Source organism: Equus quagga, chromosome 8 (assembly GCF_021613505.1).
Source record: "Equus quagga isolate Etosha38 chromosome 8, UCLA_HA_Equagga_1.0, whole genome shotgun sequence".
Lineage (NCBI taxonomy): Eukaryota > Metazoa > Chordata > Mammalia > Perissodactyla > Equidae > Equus > Equus quagga.
The window spans coordinates 45,745,299-45,763,848 of NC_060274.1; the positions used below are offsets into that span (position 1 = coordinate 45,745,299).

Sequence of the window (18,550 nt, forward strand, 5' to 3'; positions counted from 1 at the left end):
ACTTCCCACTTAGGCCCAAACTTCCCCTTCTCTGACATGAAAGGTGGGTATGGACCTTACCTCAGACCCAATTCACCCCTTAGGCGCCCATAGCTCTGTTCTAAAGAGCCTAAACCTGAGTTCTGACCCCAGTTTCCAACTGAGGGCTTCTCTCCAATTTTTATCATGTTTTGGGGACTCCTTAGATTTTGGTGTGTGTAAATTGGGCCAGATCACAGCTGTTTCCAAGCACAGGCAACGTGCCCAGCCCCATAGGTTGTGCATTTTATTATTCCAGAAGTTGCTGGTTCTGTAGATCACTCTGTGAATGGCAGCCCCAGAATTGCGCATCCTGGTGCTGCATTTCCGTCTTTCCACTGTGCACCTCACTTATAACAGCCGTAAGAGCCGAGGAATGATCCGTTGGAAGTGCGACATCAGGATTTGTGTGGTACTAGCCACTGGACTGGGAGGCAGGAAGACTTTGTCCCAACTTGGTTCCTAACTTGTCTGATCACAGACATTCCCTCCTGAGACCCGTGCTCTGAAACTGCAAAATGAAGAGGTGGTCTCTATGGCACTTGCTGGCATGGAGTTTATAACGATAATTACTCAGAATGGAGACCTCATGTGAATATAGCAGTATGTTCTAAGGAGCCTTACAGCAAAGTTGCCTCTCTGTAAGTTGGGGAATCATTCATTGCGCTTAATTTCTCACCAGAAATCTTACTATCAGTCAGCAGTCTGGGACATCCGGGGAACAAGCTAGGGATTATGGTTAAAATACTCCTAAACATTTTAGGGAACTGAGCTGTAACCCATACATAGTAAGAACATTTTTACAACGGCCTCTCCATACTCGTTGGGCTGTGTAAGCCAACTGTTTGAAGCCTGGGTCTGTTAAGACTTGAATGCAATGACTTCCCTGTGACTTCCACAAGCCATTAGAACTCACAGCATTTCAGAAGCACAAAAACTCACAAGTCAGCTTGGATCCCTTAAGGTACTTTCAATCTTAGAGGACATTATGGGGATATTTTACTAGCACTTTATTGGTATTAGTTACCAATAACAGTAACAACAACTGGGCAAATCTCTTTGTTCATTTCACTGATTGATGTTAGAGACAAAGTTTAACTGCCTGAGAGAAGAACCATCTGTGAAAATGAATTTGGAGGGTTGTGATGCAAACTCCCTTATGGAGGTTGCATCGTGTGCTTGGCATCTATTTCATTATCTCCCATTTCCTACTTCTAATGTAATGACCAGCCTTTTCCTGTTACCCAAGGGTAGCAATTTCCACTTTAGACAACATATTTCTGACATATCCTTTGGTAATCATGGACAACTTGATGATTTCCTCTTGTTCTGTATACGAGAGCATCCTGCTCTCTTTCAGGCAGAAATGCCAGGCTCTAGTCTCTCCCTTGGCAGGCAGGAAACCTGTGGCCAAAGCTCTGCTCAACAATCTGGGATTGCACATGCCACATGGCAATGAAATTGGAGGGGTCTTTAAATGCTAGAAAGGAACCACTTCCCACGGTGCCATTGGGTCACCCAGCTTTTAGGAAAATGCGGGCCAGTAACCAGCTTCTCAGAGGGACAGATCACCAGAAGGAAATACACTCTTAAAATAAACATAAAGTTTGCTTTCATTCAGTTTAGAAGCAAGGCTTTCTCACCATCTCCATATGGCAACTAGCAACCTTGCTGGGGTGGGAGAAAGGTATTGACTGCCTTCCCTGAATCTGGGTGTTGGGAGCTGTGATCCAGGAGCCAGAGGAAGGGTGACTGCCCATTGAGAACAGGAGCAGTAGCCAAACTAAGGGGCTAGCTGGTCCCTGAGCAGTCTGAATCCTTTTGAAAAGGCCCTAGGGACAGCTATACCATGTCTTGCTTGTGGGACCATCCAGATATAGAGGTCAGAGATTACCTGGAAGAGGGACTCAAATTGGCCTCAAAGGGAGGGACCAGGGAGGAAGGAAAGGATTATAGGTGACAGATGCTATCTAAGACACCGAACATTCATGACATCCAACCTCACAAGAGCCTGGGAAGTAAGGAGTATTTCTACTCTATGGACACAAAACTGAGGCTCAGAGAGGTGAAGGGATTTCCCCAAGGACATGAAGTTGACAAGGGAGAAAACAGAGATAACTGCTCAGAAGAGTAAGTCTCCAAAGACCATGATTTTACCGCTAGATCATTGTCACTCAAGGTCCACAGACAAGCAGCACCTGTATCATTTGGGAGCTTGTTAGAAATGTAGACCATGGAGCCTCACTTCAGATCTCAGACAGAATCAGAATCTGAATTCTATCAAGATTCCCAGATGATGAGTCTGCCTTCATGTGGATCATCCTTGAATAATTTAGGGTCAAGTCTCAGTGACCAGGTCAGGTGGCGGCATGTTCCCAAGTCAGGAAGGAGCTGGGAAATCTCTGGAGTAGAAGCCTTACGAGGCATGATAAGCAATGATGCCCTGAGGAAATTAGTGTTCTAATGTGATAATAAAACACAAAAAGAAAATATGATGATGAAGTGAGAGAGTTCATGAAAGACAAAAAGATTAATAGATGTTGCATCTCTAATTGATTTTGACATTATGAATTCTTTGTCCATCTCTCCATCCAATCATTCATCAAAATTATTGATGTTAAATTATTGAAGTTAAATATGATTATTTTCTCATTTTGCCTGCTTGGTCAACACAGAGGAGTTAAAATAGCATATCTTCAGACTTAAGCTGAGCTTCCAAGTTTAAATTATCAGAATTCTCACCTAATGGAGATGATTATTCTGCAATAGTCTTTAGGAGATAAGGTATCTCGTACTCCAAAGCAAGAGAGAGCAAGACTATGCAGAAATCAAATAAAGGGACCATAGTCCATCAGTGGTAATAATATAACTGAGGAGAAGATACTACTGCAAGGAGAATGGTTTAGAAAAGGGAGGAGGGGACAAGATGTGAGTAGGTGCTTGTCAACAGTGCCCAAAAAAAGGGGATTGGGCAGACATTAGCATTCAAGAGACCTGACTAGTACCAGGAATTGTTCGGGGAGTTTCCTCAGAGTTCTCAAATATCATCCACTATCCTGTGCCCTAATAAAATCCTGATGGCTATTGTTTGGAAGTGGTACCACAGGTAGCTTGCATGAAGATTACTAGAAAAGAATACTTCTTATTGTAAGTTAACAAAAAAACTATTTTTGAATTATAATTTGGCATCTCGTCCGTTTGAATATCATGAATTTGTTTCTGAGAATATGGTGTAACTTCAAGATGCACTGGCAAAATTGATCATCACCAACCTAAAATATCTGAGGCCTTTACCCTTGATCTGGAAACTTCACCAAATGACTCAATGACTGAACCAGGCGATCAGTGGACCTCCTTTCCTGACTTGATGCTGGGACCTCATTACCTGTGTCTTTCCTTCTACTTTCTTAAAATTCAATTAAATAATCACCTGTATTCAAATGCCTACTCCTTATGCCATCCTTAGTTCCTGAATCAATTTTGACTGAGATACTCAGGACTTAAAGTTCTGCAACCATCTCCTTCTCCCCACCAAAGCAGGTAGAATTTAATATCATCACTCTCCTCACTGGGCTGAATGGACAGCTCCTGTTCGGGTCCCCATTGGATAGATCTCCCTGCCCTGTGCATACTCCAGTCTGTGGACAATGACTTTGAGTCCCTTCTCAGTCTCCATTCAATCCTACAGACCCCTTGTTTACGTCAGAGCTCATGTCTCTAGAGTTTCAAGCCTGGACTCTGAACACCTCAAAAGGTAGCTAGGACCTAGTTTCTGGAAATCAATTTTCCAGATGTTTCCATCCCACCTGGCATCATTTACCTGATATTCTCATAGTCTACACTCCATCTACCACTGGGAATCTGTCACCTTCTGCGCATCTCACTCCTACTCTCAGAGCTGACGTTTTTCTTGAAGCTTAACTGAGATGTGCCCCTTTGCCCCTCTTGTACAGCCTCCCTTGCCCCAGACAGCATCCTCAGCCCTGTGGGTTCCTCCCACCCTCTTTGCTTGCCCTTGTGGGCAGACTAAGCACCACGTAGTCCCTTCTCCTACCTCCCTACGTATCTGAAAATACCATTCCTTCTGTAAGATCCACCCCCATTTCAAGATAGAGGAGCCTAAAGCAGCCATGAGAGTGAGGGAAGTGAATTAGTGATAACTTCATGTAGAAAAGTTTGACACACGTCATGAAGCTGAATTAGGAAAGAGGTAGAGGAGTACCTCTGAATAGAGGAAGTGGGGTAACACCAGCAGGGACTAGGCAATCACCAAGCTCAGCAGGAAAAGGAAGGGAGATTAGTTTGTGGGGAGGCACCCGGATGGAAGGTAGGGAGGGGTGCAGCTGCCAGAGCAGCAAAATGAGACTGTCACTGGGAGCTCAGGGTCCCTCCCTCAGTGGGAGGAGTGGTGGGAGTACCCTTCTTCTAGTTCTGCACTGATGTACCAGCAATGAGCATTCATTTTTAGCTTATAAGAAGAAAACTTAACAGCCAAGGTTAAGATATCAGGTCCCAAATCTATGTTAGAACTACTATGAAGATGAGAAGCAAGCAAGCTAAGATGAGAAATTGATTTCCATGTACCATTTACTATTTACTTTTTCTAGATACTACTTTTTAACCCAGTGCAACAATTTCAACTCTAGACTTAAGTCATCTGGATCATCTCTGTGAGCCATCTAATAATTTTTACTAACTGTACATAAGTAGAATTATGTTTAACCACATACACACAGAAACATATGCACATGTATATATAACACATGCATCTGCATGTGTTTATGTATTATACACAATTTGGAGGTGAGAAATTAAGTGAATAAAGCCATGTAGTTACAACCTCAAAAAAGTTGGCATTACTAGCATTTTGCTTCTCAGTCACCAATTCCAGTTAATACAATGATTAGAAAAGAAATCTTAACATTTACTGGAATCTGACTTCAGTCAAACATAATGAGACAAGCTCATGTTGTCTTTAGTAGGCTTTTCATAGATCATCTCTTAAGCAGAGAAACAAAGGGACTGGAAAAAGTCAGTCTATTCAAAGGCAAATTCCATCCTTGATACCAGGATTACAGCAGGTCCTGCATAATTACAGAGCTTAGTTCCTGTCTCTTTAGCTAATTCAAAAATTAATTTTATAAATGGGATAAAATGGATTCAGGAAGCCTTAAATGTAAGTGTCAAAGATAAACGTAACATATAGTATACTCTTTCCTGCTCCTTCTGCACTGTCTTGTCGTTTGAAGAAATTTCCCCAGTTTGTTAGGAGCCTTGGAACACTTCTGATCTGCCCCCGCTCCTTGCTTCCTGTGAATCCTAAAATCCAAGTTGTCACCAGACAAAGAAAACACATCAATATCTCTTATGAATATAGATACAAAATCTCTCAACAAAATACTAGCAAACCAAATCTAGCAGCATATTAAATAGATTATAAGGCATGTGTATATACACCAAGTGGGATTTATCCTAGGAATGCAAGGTTGGTTTAACATTTTGACAATCGATTAATATAATACAACATATCAATAAAACAAAAGACAAAATCATACAACTATCTAAATTGATGCAGAAAAAGCATTTGACAAAAATCTAATCTCCTTCATGATTCCAAAAACACTCAAAAAACTAAGAATAAGTGGTACATTAGCCTGCTAGAGCTGGCATAAGAAAATACCGGGAACTTGCTGGCTTAAACAATAGAAATTTATTTTCTCATAGTTCTTGAGGCTAGAAGTCCAAGATCAACTTGCCACCATGTTTGGTTCTTGGTGAGACCTCTCTTTCTGGCTTGCAAATAGTCTCCTTCTTGTTGTGTCCTCACATGACCTTTCCTCTGTGTGTGCGTGGAGAGAGAAAAGAACTCCGGCGTGTCTTCCTCTTCTTAACACCAGTCCTATTGGATTAGGACGCCACTCTTATGACTTCATTCAACCTTAATTATCTCCTTAATGGCCATATCTCCAAATGCAGTCATGCTGATGGTTATGGCTTCAGCATATGAACATGGAATGTTCACACTTCAGTCCATAACAAACAGGAACTTCCTCAACCTAATAAAGGGCATCTATGAAAAACTCACAGCTAACCTCATACTTAATAGGAAAAAGCTGAATGCTTTCTCCCTAAGATCAGGAATAGGACAAGGATGTTCAATCATACTAATTCTATTCAACATTCTACTGGAGGTTCTAGCTAAAGTAATTAGGTAAATAAAAGGAAATAAAAGGTATTCAGATTAGAAAGGAAGAAGTAAAACTATCTTTCTTTGCAGATGGCATGACCTTGTACATAGAATATCCTAAAGAATCCAGAAAAAAATTATAATTAATAAATGAGTCCATCAAGTTTGCAGGAAACAACATCAATATGCAAAAATCAGCTGTAAATCTACATACTAACAATGAACAACCCAAAAATGAAATTAGGAAATCTATTCCATTTACAATAGCATCCAAAAGAATAACATACTTAAGAATAAATCCAGCCAAGGAGGGGCAACACTTGTACACTGAAAACTACAAAACATTGCTGAAAGAAATTAAGGGGACATAAATCAATGTGAAGACATACGTGTTCGTGGGTTGGATGTTTTAATACTATTAAGATGGCACTACTCCCCAAGGTGATCTACAGATTCATTGCAATCCACAACAAAATCCTAATAGCCTTTTTTGCAGAAATGGAAAAGTCTATTCTAAATTCCATATAGAATTGCAAGAGACCTCAGAGGCCAAAACAATCTTGAAAAGGAAAGACAAATTTGGAACACTGACACTTCCCATTTTCAAAGCTTACTACAAATCTTCAGTGTGGTATTGGCATAAAGATAGACATATAGACCAACAGGATAAAATTGAGAGTCCAAAAATTAAACCCATATATCTATAGTTAATTAAGTTTTGATGAAGGTGCCAAAACCATTCAATGGATAAAGAACTGTCTTCCACAAATAGTATTGGGGCAACTGGAAATCCACAAACAAAAGAATGAAACTAAAGCCTTACCTCATAAAATATACAAACATTAACTCAAAAATGTATCAACAACCTAAGTATGAAAGCTAAAATAATAAAACTCTTTGAAGAAAACATAGCAGTAAATATTCATGACCCCAGATTTTGCAGAATTCTTAGATATGACACTAAAAGCACAAGAACAAATAGATACATTGGATTTCATCAAAATTAAAAACTTTTGTGCATTGAAGGATACTATCAAAAAGGGGAACAAAGCAACTCACAAAATAAGAGAAAATATTTGCAAATTGTATATCTGATAATGGTCTATTACATAGATTATGTAAAGAACTCTTACAGTTTAACAACAAAAAGTTAAACAACCCAATTAAAAGATGAGCAAAGGATTTGAATAGACATTTCTCCTAAGATGATATAAAAATGGCCAACAAGCACATGAAAAGGTGCTCAACATCATTAGTCACTAGGGAAAGTCAAATCAAAACCACAGTGAAATAGCACTGCATACACACTAGGATAGCCACAATGAAAAGATGGAAAATAACAAATGTTGGTGAGGAAATGGAGAAATTATAACATTTATACACTGCTGGTGAGAGTGTAAAATGTTGTAATTGCTGTGGAAAACAATTTGGCTCTTCCTCAATAGCTGAAACATAGAATTACCATTTGATCCAGCAATTATGCTTCTACATACATGTGCAAAATAATTCAAAACAGGTGGGCAAACAAAAACTTATACATGAATGTTCATGGTGGCACTATTCATGATAGTGAAAAGGTGGAAATAACCCAAATGTCCATCAACAGATGAATGAATAAACAAAAGGTGGCCTCACCATATAGAAGGGAATAGGGATTGACTGCTTAATGGGTACAGGTTTCCATTTGGGATGATAAAAAAGTCCTGAACTAAAGAGTAGTAATAGTTGCGAAACATTTTTTATATGTCACAATTTTTAAAAAGTGTAATAACCAACATTTGTGTCATGCTTTAGACTTCACAAGATGTTTGCATAGTCCTGAAAATTTTATTTCGTAACAAGTACGGTGTCTTACTAGGACCTGAACCTGTGCCCGCAACTTAGTAGAAACTTCAAATATGAATGAATGAGTGAATGAATGAACAAATGAATGAGCACACAAACAAATTCAGAAAGCTTAACTGACTTTCCCGGGTTTACATAATTGGCGAACGAGAGCTAACATGTATTGCAAGCTAATTGCAGTTCACTTATATGTTAACTTGTGCAGAGCCGAGCCAGAATTTAAGCGAATACCCTCAGTCTCTGCCTGTCATATCCAGCCCACTGTGTCATGCTGTCTGCAAGAAATATATCCCCTGCCATATTTTTCTGTACTTCAAGAAATTGTTAATAATTTAGAAAAACAAGTGATGCACATCCATCATTCTCCATCAGTTTAGGCAGCATAAAACAAAACAAACTCTTCTAAAAACAAAAGCCAGGGTTTTCACAAGGCTAGAAGGCAGGATTCTCCTAAATGGAGTTTTGATAAAATAGCACAAAGAGAATTTCCTCAAAACCCAACCATGTACACAATCCTGCACCAGCAGCCTGTTAACTGTCAGGGTTCTGTGACACCCTGGCGCTCAGCAGTAATGCGCCTGGGCATGAAGTGGCCTCTCATGTCTTGTCGTAATCCCACATGATAGAGCAGAAATGGTTATAATAAGGGGCTTAGTTGCTTGTCACTTTGGCTCTTGTATCGTGATGTTTAATGTTAGCTAGGGACTATTTCCACAGGGACCCAAACATCTGCTTAAAAATGAAAAGATGTATGTAATTGTCAAAAGATTTGTTTACTTGATACAAAATATGAATATATGTATGACTTGTTGGATTAAAAAACTTGTTTAACCTGGGCATTGAACCACAGAAGTACATATTTACATACAAAGACTTGGCATTAAATATTTTGATAAGTAAAGAAATCTTTCAGATCCAACACTACGAAGGCAACAGAGTACCGTGGCCAAGAGCTCCGCATCTGAAGGGCAGCCTGGAAGTGAGTCCCGGTGCCAGTCCTTCCCGACTGCATCACCTTGACCAAGCCCCGCTGGGCTTCATTTTCTCTGTCTGTCAAATGGGTTAATAATAATACCTAACACAGAACATCAGTATGAGATTAAAATACAGAGCACATGTAAAGCCCTTAGCCCAGTGCCTGGCAGACTGTAAGCACCCCAAAACATAAACTGTTATAAAAACCTGTGCCTGTGTTGGTGTATGTTAGTCAGTAAGTCACATTTAAATAACAGTTGAAAATAGTGATGGTTTGGGCCTCCAATGCAATGAACTTACAAACACGAAATTTCTCTCTAAAATCAATTTCTAGGCACAGTCTCATCAGTATGAAACAGAGAATTAAAAAGAAGCTGCATACCATGGTCCAAGACTCTCAAAAGGATGTATGGCTTAGGAGACTTGGGTAATGCTCAGAAGTCTAGCTTGGGTTGGAATTTTCAAAGAATATGCACAAGATGGAAAGAACATGCAATCTGGGACAAAAATATGAGTGGATGTTCGGCCATCAGAATGAGATGAGGCTTGTGGAAAACTGAATACAGCAAAGACTCCTCTCTAAGCTGTGTTCAGAGGAAGACATGTGCATGATGAGTGGCCCTGTGGTGGTAGCTGGCGGAAAGTGTGGGGAATTCCTGATAAAAAGAAAATGCGCCCCAAGATGAATGGCGAGATGAGAGCACCAGGCTGTGCTGAATCAGTTCAAGTCCAATAAAACTACACCCCAGACAGGAGTGAAAACTCACAAGCAAGCTGACACAGTCGCCAGCAATAATGATGTGGTGGCTTTAGATGCAGACTGACCTGGGATCAAATTCCTATTCTGCCTGTTTCACTTTGGGCTAATCTTTTTATCTCTCTAAGCCCCATCTGTTCATATATGTGATGAGGATGGTAATATTGAATAGAAAAATATATAATAGCCAATACTGGACTGTTTTTACCTGCAAAATTAGCAATTTAATATGGTTTAACTTAATACCTAATTTGCATACATGTTAATGATGATGATATTAGATAACATATAAATAAACTTCAGATAGATCACACTACATGTTAGTTCTTGTTCACTTATATTGGAAGATTTGACAGAAAGTTGGAAATGGGAAAGTACCAGAAAATGTCCTGATTTCATAAAAATAGAATACTAACACTAAAAATTAAAGTACTCTAAATAGATCACTTAAATTTCCTACTAATAATAATGTTATGCATATCATAATGCCCAAGGACTTTTTCTACCATTGTCCTATTTTGATTCTTATAACAATCTTTTGAGCAGCACAGCCAATATTGGTTCCCTCGCCACATCCCCAGAAAGTCACTGATTAGTCCAAGGACAGTACATACATGATAGAGACAAGACTTCCAATAAAGGCTTTAATTCCAAATTCAGAGTTCTTTTCAACACACCGTACTGCCTTCTATATTTATGAGTGAAAACTCCCAGAAAGGGACCTTCAGATCTAGAGCTAAGCAAGCCCTTGGCTACAAGGTTCTGCATCCCTGATGTCCTTGGAAGGGAGGTCTGCATTACTTAGTAACCGGGTGGGGGGAGCAGGGATTCTCTTTCTTTGCTTGAGCATGTGCTAAGTACCAAATATTTTCTGTTTGGAAGTAAGGTTTCCAATTTGGGGAGGATTCTTACAGAACAGCTAACTTATCTGAGCTGCTATTAATACAGAGGAGCTCCTTGCGTCGTTATCTAGTGGAGAGAATCAGGATTTAGGTTTCAAGCTGGCAGGTCTTAGAGTTAATTTCCTATTTTCAACTAAAGGTCATCTTCCCCATTTTGTTCTGTCATAGATTGTAACACTTCCTGACGGTGGGTTGTAAAGATGAGGAGGGAAGAGGAAAATTCCACACATTTAAGTGTGTAAGCACTGAGCACTATTGTGCTGGGTTCCTGTGATTTAACCGCTACAGTTAGCATCAAAATCAACATATCATTTCAGCTTGCTGTTTGTCTGAAATAATCTCATTACAATTCAAATCCAGAAGAATGTCTATCTTAGAGCGCCACACCTTGTGTCCCTGTTCCCCTAATGAGTGTGGCTGTTGTGAATGCTGCTGGTGTCTGGAGTCACTTTCCAAGCACCTTCAACTTTTGGAGAGCTTCTATTTCTCCATTAGGTGCCCGCTTTAGTGAATGAGAAACATGACAGCATGCACCACAGCCAAAGTGTGAATTCTCTTTGGCAAAGGATCATTGTTGATAACTTCTTCAATTTATTTATTTTAAAGAGGAAAATAACGATATGCCACACAGACATTCTTCCTTTAATATCTCATCTCCTCCTTACCCAAACTCATCGCCAGCTAGTACCCAGAATTGCATTTTAATCTGTATTTGTAGTTAAACAGAACTTCGTCTTTATCTTGTTAAATAGTTTATTTTAAATTTCCACTAAAATTGTTCTTATTAAATGAGAAAAGCAACACAAACCCTTTCCAACTAGAAGTGTTCCTCTTTTCTCTAGATCTTCAGCAGTATTTTAGGGTTTAAAGGAAGCAAGTCTCGTCCTAAAATATAAATATAGATCTCCCATTGGCTCCAGACATGGCTTTGCCTTGTGGCTGAATTTTGCAAACTGTCAAAAACAGAATGGTCATTCTGCATTACTCAAGTTCTCAAATTACTCTGTTAAACATTCAATCATTCATATTCATAGTCAAGACAGGGCTTACCATGAGGGAAATGCACTATGTTTTCTTTATTCCAGGAGGCCATGGATTATAAACCTACCATAGATTTAATAGCATTTATAAGCATTTAAGGTGGGGAAATATTACAGATTAATTTCCTATGTTAAAGTTTCTGACTTAGAACACATTGTATGATGAAAATATACATATTAATCGCATATTATTCATAAAATGAATTCCAATACTAGAAGTGGGAACAGATGAGAAAACACATGTCCTGGTTTTGAGAAACTCAGTGTTTGCTTTCACTTTTTCTTTGCTTGTTTATTCAATATTGCCCCTTACCCATCCCAGGCTGTGTTATTGATTAAATTGTAAAAATTATATCCTTTCCTGTTGGTGAAGATTTAAAATATAAATTAGATTTCCGAAATATGGACTAGGCATCCCAGGAGTTGATGAAAGGAAGAAACATGAGAATGAGTAAGGACTGAGGAATAGTAACATAGTTGAGAGACAATTCCACCTAAGGTGGAAAATCACTATGTCCAGGGTGAGAGTAGTCAGAGTAGTTTTTGTTTGATTGGGATTTTTTAGGCTGAAGAGTCAGAAGTCATCTCTGGGGAAAACTTTTCTACATAGAAGAAGATGAATAAAGTGACTCTGGGAACAATCCAATCATCCCGGAATCACCTGGTTGTAAAGAGGGTAATTTGTACTGAAAGCAGAGAGGTCATTACTTGGACCCCAGGACCGAAAGAAACAAATTACCTTGCTTTGGAGAGATATCAGAGGCAAATGAAAGAAAGAGCATTGGGTTAATCTAAGCAAGCCTCGATGCAATGAATTATCTGCATATGTATAAATAATCTACTGGGACCATGTTATACTTAAGACTGCTGGCTGAATATTTTGTTACCCAACATCCTTTCTCACCTTAATCTCTGTGAATTTCACTAACCTGCTCAATCAAAAGCCTGAGTGTTGTCACTGTGTCCTCTGTCTCACTGAGGCCCATGTGCAGTCAGCTGCTGAACCCTCCTGATCTAGCACCTACCTAGCTCACATCACTGTCTCTGTCTTTCACTCTCCCAGTGAAAAAGTCTTGTTTCAGGCCCTGATTATTTCTTGCCAGGGCTTTCCTGATCATTTTCTAATATGCTTCCTTGTCTCCAAACCCTATTTAATGCATCTTTTTAAGGAAACCCCATTGCAAGTGGAAGATTGGGTGTTTTAGAAGCCAGGGTGCTCATCAATCCCAAACACAGCACTCCTCCGTCAAAGAAGTAAGATATCCATTACAGCGACATGTGCTCCTCACCACAACATGTCACTGAAGGGAAAAATGCAGGCACTAAATTTACCTTGAAGCTAGCTATCTCATAAAAGAGCTAAGCCTGCAATTATAGTAACACACCCCCAGCTGGCAGTAGTGTTGACTGACCAGCTGGCAGTGGTTCTTAAAGAGAAAGCTACATCACATTCAGCATGAAGCACATACTTGGGGCATAGCAACAAAGATATCGATTTAGTAATTAAAATCTCTATATTTTAAAAAAGTTCCTCAGGATATTTTTTCTAGGTGGAAAATAATAACCCATTCTCTTTATCAACATTTGAAAAAAATAGGAAATATCTTAAAATAATTTGTCATATCACCTCCCAGAAATTGTCACATTATGTATTCCCTTGCAGTCTTTGTCCTTTGCACATGTATTTTCATAATTAGGATATACATGTGTGTGTGCATACATACTTGCCAACATATATGTACATTCATGTATATATACACACATGTTTATATATACATATTCATACAAATTTGTAGATATATACTTATATTCACTCATCATTTTACCCCCATGCCTAACATAGTACTTGGCACATGGTAGGTCAATATAAATATCAGGTAAAAGAGTTAATAACTGAATACACTGGTAGACAAGAAAACACAAGGAGTTTTTTAAAAAAAGGAAAGAAAGAAAAATTTGCTCAAGGGTAAAAGATCAGCAACAGATTCTTCTTGCCCCACATGACATCAGAGCTTAGGCTATTTTCCTGTAAATTTTACCTTCATTGTGCCTCTTAAGGAGAGATGAACTCAAAGAAAAACGTGTAGTTATGGGTTCTGGAGGGTGGTCATAGGTTTTTGAACCCACAAACTGATCACACATCTTCCCTACGTGGGAAGCAAATGCTCACTTTATTAAATGGAAAGTCAAGCTCACGACACTCAAGTAACAACAACTGAACTAAAAGTGACTTTGGAGAAAGTGACTTTGAGCATGAGTGCTTAACAGAACTTCTTATTCCCTCCTTCATGAACTTGGGAAGCCGGGGTGGTTGAGAAAGTTGCTCAGTGATTTGAGGCCAAAAATTCCAAAGGCCAGATTGTATTTCCCTGCATAGGGGGAAGTAGAGGGTCAAGGAAGAGACATCAAACCTCTGCTTAGAGACAAATCAGATTCCAGGAAAGACACACCCCATTTCTCTTCCCTCTGCCATCCAAGTGCTGCCCTAATCAAGTGTGTCCATTTACTTAACCATTTCTCTTATGTCAGTAAGAAAATTCTGGAGTGTTCTTGTTTTGTTCTCATATATTTATTATAGCATAGTTTATATTTTTGGTTGATGTTGTTCTTGTCAATAGGATCTTCTAAAATTATTTTTCCAGCTAGTTATCACTACTCATAAAGAAAGCCTTCCGTGTCTGCCTAATTTACCAAACGGTCTTATTGGTTGTCATCGTTTTTGCACTTAATAGTCTCATATTTTCTAGGCATAAGTCATATCATCTGCAAATAATGAAAATTTTGTCTACTCTCTAATATTTGAATCCCTTATTGCTACTTAATTCCTTGCTGTATTGGCTACAAGTTCTAGTATAATGTTAAATAATGAGTACATTCATCTTTTTACTTTGTTAATGAGGTTATTTCTAATGGATCATTCTTACATATGATATTGGCTGCTGCCATTATATATATAATTTTTTCACATAAAAAATAATCTTCTTGGGCCGGCTCTGTGGCCAAGTGGTTAAGTTCTCATGCTCCACCGCAGCGGCCCAGGGTTCGGATCCTGGGCGCAGACATGGCACTGCTTCTCAGGCCACGTTGAGACAGCATCCCACATCCCACAACTAGAAGGACCTGCAACTAATATATGCAACTGTGTACCGGGCGTGTTGGGGAGATAAAGCAGAAAAAAAAAAAAGATTGGCAACAGTTGTTAGCCCAGGTGCCAACCTTTAAAAAAAAATCCTTCTATTCCTAATGTACCAAGATTTTTAAAAATTGAATATTAATACTATATTGTACATGACTTTTTAACTTTATATTTTAGCATCACTTGCTCAAATAAGAATTTGAGCAATTATCACATCCTGTTAGAGGATTCCATGACATTAAATCATTCTTACATCTTTGTGAAGGAAACTCATCAAACTGCATTTGGTGTTTATTCTGGTAAACAATTTAATAGTAGCTGATTAAAGTTTTTGCACTGTTATTCAAAAGCAATATTGTGTTTACACACCATTTGTGTGATTTTTTATGTCTTACTATCTTAGTCATCCTGGTTTCGTGATATGATCGTAGTTTCCAGCTTCTTTGTTCTAAAACCGATTATATGGTATTGGAGTAAAAAATTATTTTAAAATTTGAATAAAAAATTACCTATTATGTCATATACATTCATAACCAGCTTTTTAGTGGAAATTCTTTGATAAAATTTCCCATTTCTTCCTTGACTATTGACTTATTTGGGATTTCTCCTACTTGTTCAGTTAAAGTTGGTGACATAATTTCTTTTTTTTTTAATAGTATAAGAGGCTTTATTGACTACAGTGCAAACTAAGCATGAAGAAGAAACAATCACTTGAAAACACCAAAGACTCTCACATAGCAAAAGTTAAGAAATAAATTAAGACTCCTGTGGGGCTACGCCTGGGAGGAAGGGCAGGCCTCATTCACTTCGATCCTTGGGTTCTCGGTATTTCCACTGGATGTAGTCAAAGATGTCTTTCTCACTAGCCACTGGCAGGGGCTCTCCAGCAACCCCTGTGACTCCCAAGGGACGGATTGTGTACTCGTTGATCGTGAAGCCCTTTTCTAGCGCATGAGCTCTCATATTATTATTGAAAATATAACTCCCGGTGAAATAGAGAACACCACAGTAATACTAGTCCTTGGGTATTAATCTGATACCAATTCTCCTGCGTGGATACTCCTTTTCATCATTTTTACTGGGAAGCTGGCAAACACCCATGAACTTTGTTTCACCTTTTGACAGTATCTGTAATAAAATGGACCTTACTGCTCCACAACACTATGCAACAGCTTTGGCTGTTTGGTTGATTCAGAGGTAAAGCTTGGATGGGTCAGAAGAACATCCATGTCGCCACTGGACGCTGCACCTCTTGTGAAACTGCCACAGACTGTAACAATGTATTCAGAATCCACTTTTTTAACTTCATTTAGTACAATATCTTGCATTTGTAACATCTCTTCACGAGGAATTCTTTTCTCAAAGTCCTCAAAATATTTCAGCCCAATTCGTTGATGATGGTTCAATTTGTCTTCATTTTTTCTTGAGATCTTCTAATGTTTTAATTCCTTCGTCTACAAACTTCCTCGCAGCAGATGGACCAATGCCACTAACTCGAGTCAGGAAATTGATGGATGAACTCATATCATCCTGCCGAGTCTTTTCCAGTCGCTAAAAACTCATCAATCTTCTCAGCAATTTTTGTTCCTACTCCAGGCAATTTCTTAGCTTCCGCTCCACTCTTTATTTTGTGTGAGTATTTTGCTATCACAGATGCTGCTTTTTGTAAGCATTGTACTTGCGGATTGCCTGGTTCACGTTCTTCTCAAAGTTTGCGAGTTCTGTGAGCATGTCGGTGATTCCCTCGTTGAGAGTCTCCTGTGGCGCCTTCCGTTTGCTCCTGGTGGCCTGCGCCTGAGGGCCGCGGAGGGCTCAGAGCCAGGGACTGTCCCCCTCCAGCTCTAAGGTGGGGCCGGGACCCGAAGAGGGCGTAGCACCCACCCACCCACGCACCCACCCGGAAAGCCTGCGCGACGCGCGGAACAATGGCTGCCTCTGACAGGAGGCGCGGCGCGCGGCGCCTGGTGACATAATTGTTAGAATGTTATCCTCACTACTAAATTTCTAAATCTCTTGGTAAAATGTATCTGTATAACACCATTTTTGTAATTGTTAATTTCTACTGTATCTCTTTTATATCTGATTTCTCATTTATATGTTTTCTTCTGCGTGTTTCTATTTTTCCCTTAATTTAATTTTTCTGAAATAGTAATTTTTTATTTTCAAATAATTAAAATTTATTATTATTGAATTTTTTAATTTATTATTGAATTACTGAATGTATCAATATACTGCTTTCTATTGGTTTTATTTTTTTTTTCTGCTTTTGCTGTTATTTGAATCCTCTCATTTTAACTAACTGGATAATTTACCATACTACCCTCAAAAAACTGATAGATTAAGCAGTGAAAAAACAAGTAGGGGTATAAAAGTTCTAAACAATACAATTAATACCCTCCAACCACTAGATTTATATAGAATTTTACACCCAAGAAACAGAGAATAAGAATTCTTTTCAAACGAACCTAGGACATTATAAAAATAGACCATGCATTAAACCATAAAAGCATCCTCAAACGGCCAGCCCAGTGGCATAGCGCTTAAGTTTGCTGGTTGGGATCCTGGGTGTGGACCTATGCACAGCTCATCAAGCCATACTGTGTCAGACATCCCACATATAAAACAGAGGAAGACGGGCACAGATGTTAGGTCAGGTCTACTCTTCCTCCAATAAAGAAAAAAAGTATCCTCAATAAATTTAAAATGTAAAGATGTTGGCTAGTGGCTGATTACCATGCTCTGCCATGATTGTGACTATAGCTGACCAAAAATCCAGGCACAAACTTCTTACCCCAGACAGAACAAACACACCCTCTACTTAAGTGAGGCAACCTGAAGACCTATCCAGTCACTACATCCAACTCCAAGTCAGAAAGCTTGGGAAATGTGCAATTTCCTCCGATAGATTCCTCTTATCTGCAAAACATAAATATGAGGACTGTAGGTTCCAGTCTGCCCAAGGCAGTCCCTGTTAGTGACTTTGGTCCCTGCCTTCTATTCAATAAAATCAGTTTATATTTTTCACTTTTTCACTGAAGTACTATCATTATTAATAGTTACATTAAAATATGCCAGGAGGGGATTCGTAGTCATATACTTTGTCATTTCACCATCTGCTGTGGTCCTGCCTGAGTGTGTAACGTAAGCAGTGAGCAGACTAAATTTAACTTTAAATGTGAAAGTAACCAGTGATAACCCATCCTTTTAATATGAGCTTCCTGTGTGGGTATGTGTTCATGGCTCTACATAATTTTATCACATGTGTAGCTTTATGTAACTACCTCCGTAATTAAGATACAGAACTGTATTATCACCACAAAGACTTCTTACGCCACCCCTATAAAGTTGCGCCCATCCTCCCCCATTCTTAGCCCCTGGCAACCACTAATCTGTTCTAACTTCTCTAATTATGCTATGCAAATGTCATACAGTCATGAAACACTTTATTTAGCAATAAATAATTTTGACAGAAATTTTAAAAAGAAAGTAAATATTTAATGAAAAGTTAAATAATTTCCATTTCCCAATACATTTCATGGTGACTGTGGATTACACAAAATATTTGTTAACATTTGCCAATCACTATGTGAACGGTTGTGTCACAAAAAACCATGAGAAAACAACAAGATAAAAAACTGAAGTTCAAGCATCTACTTCAAAAATTAAGCATTATTCCAAGAAGATGAAAAA

The 18,550-nt window shown here is 38.8% G+C and overlaps 1 pseudogene; it reads right to left on the bottom strand.

The window, feature by feature from the left end:
• Window positions 1–15,610: 15,610 nt before the first annotated feature.
• LOC124244094 (DNA polymerase beta-like) lies at window positions 15,611–16,658 on the bottom strand (annotated as a pseudogene).
• Between the last annotated feature and the right edge of the window lie 1,892 nt (window positions 16,659–18,550).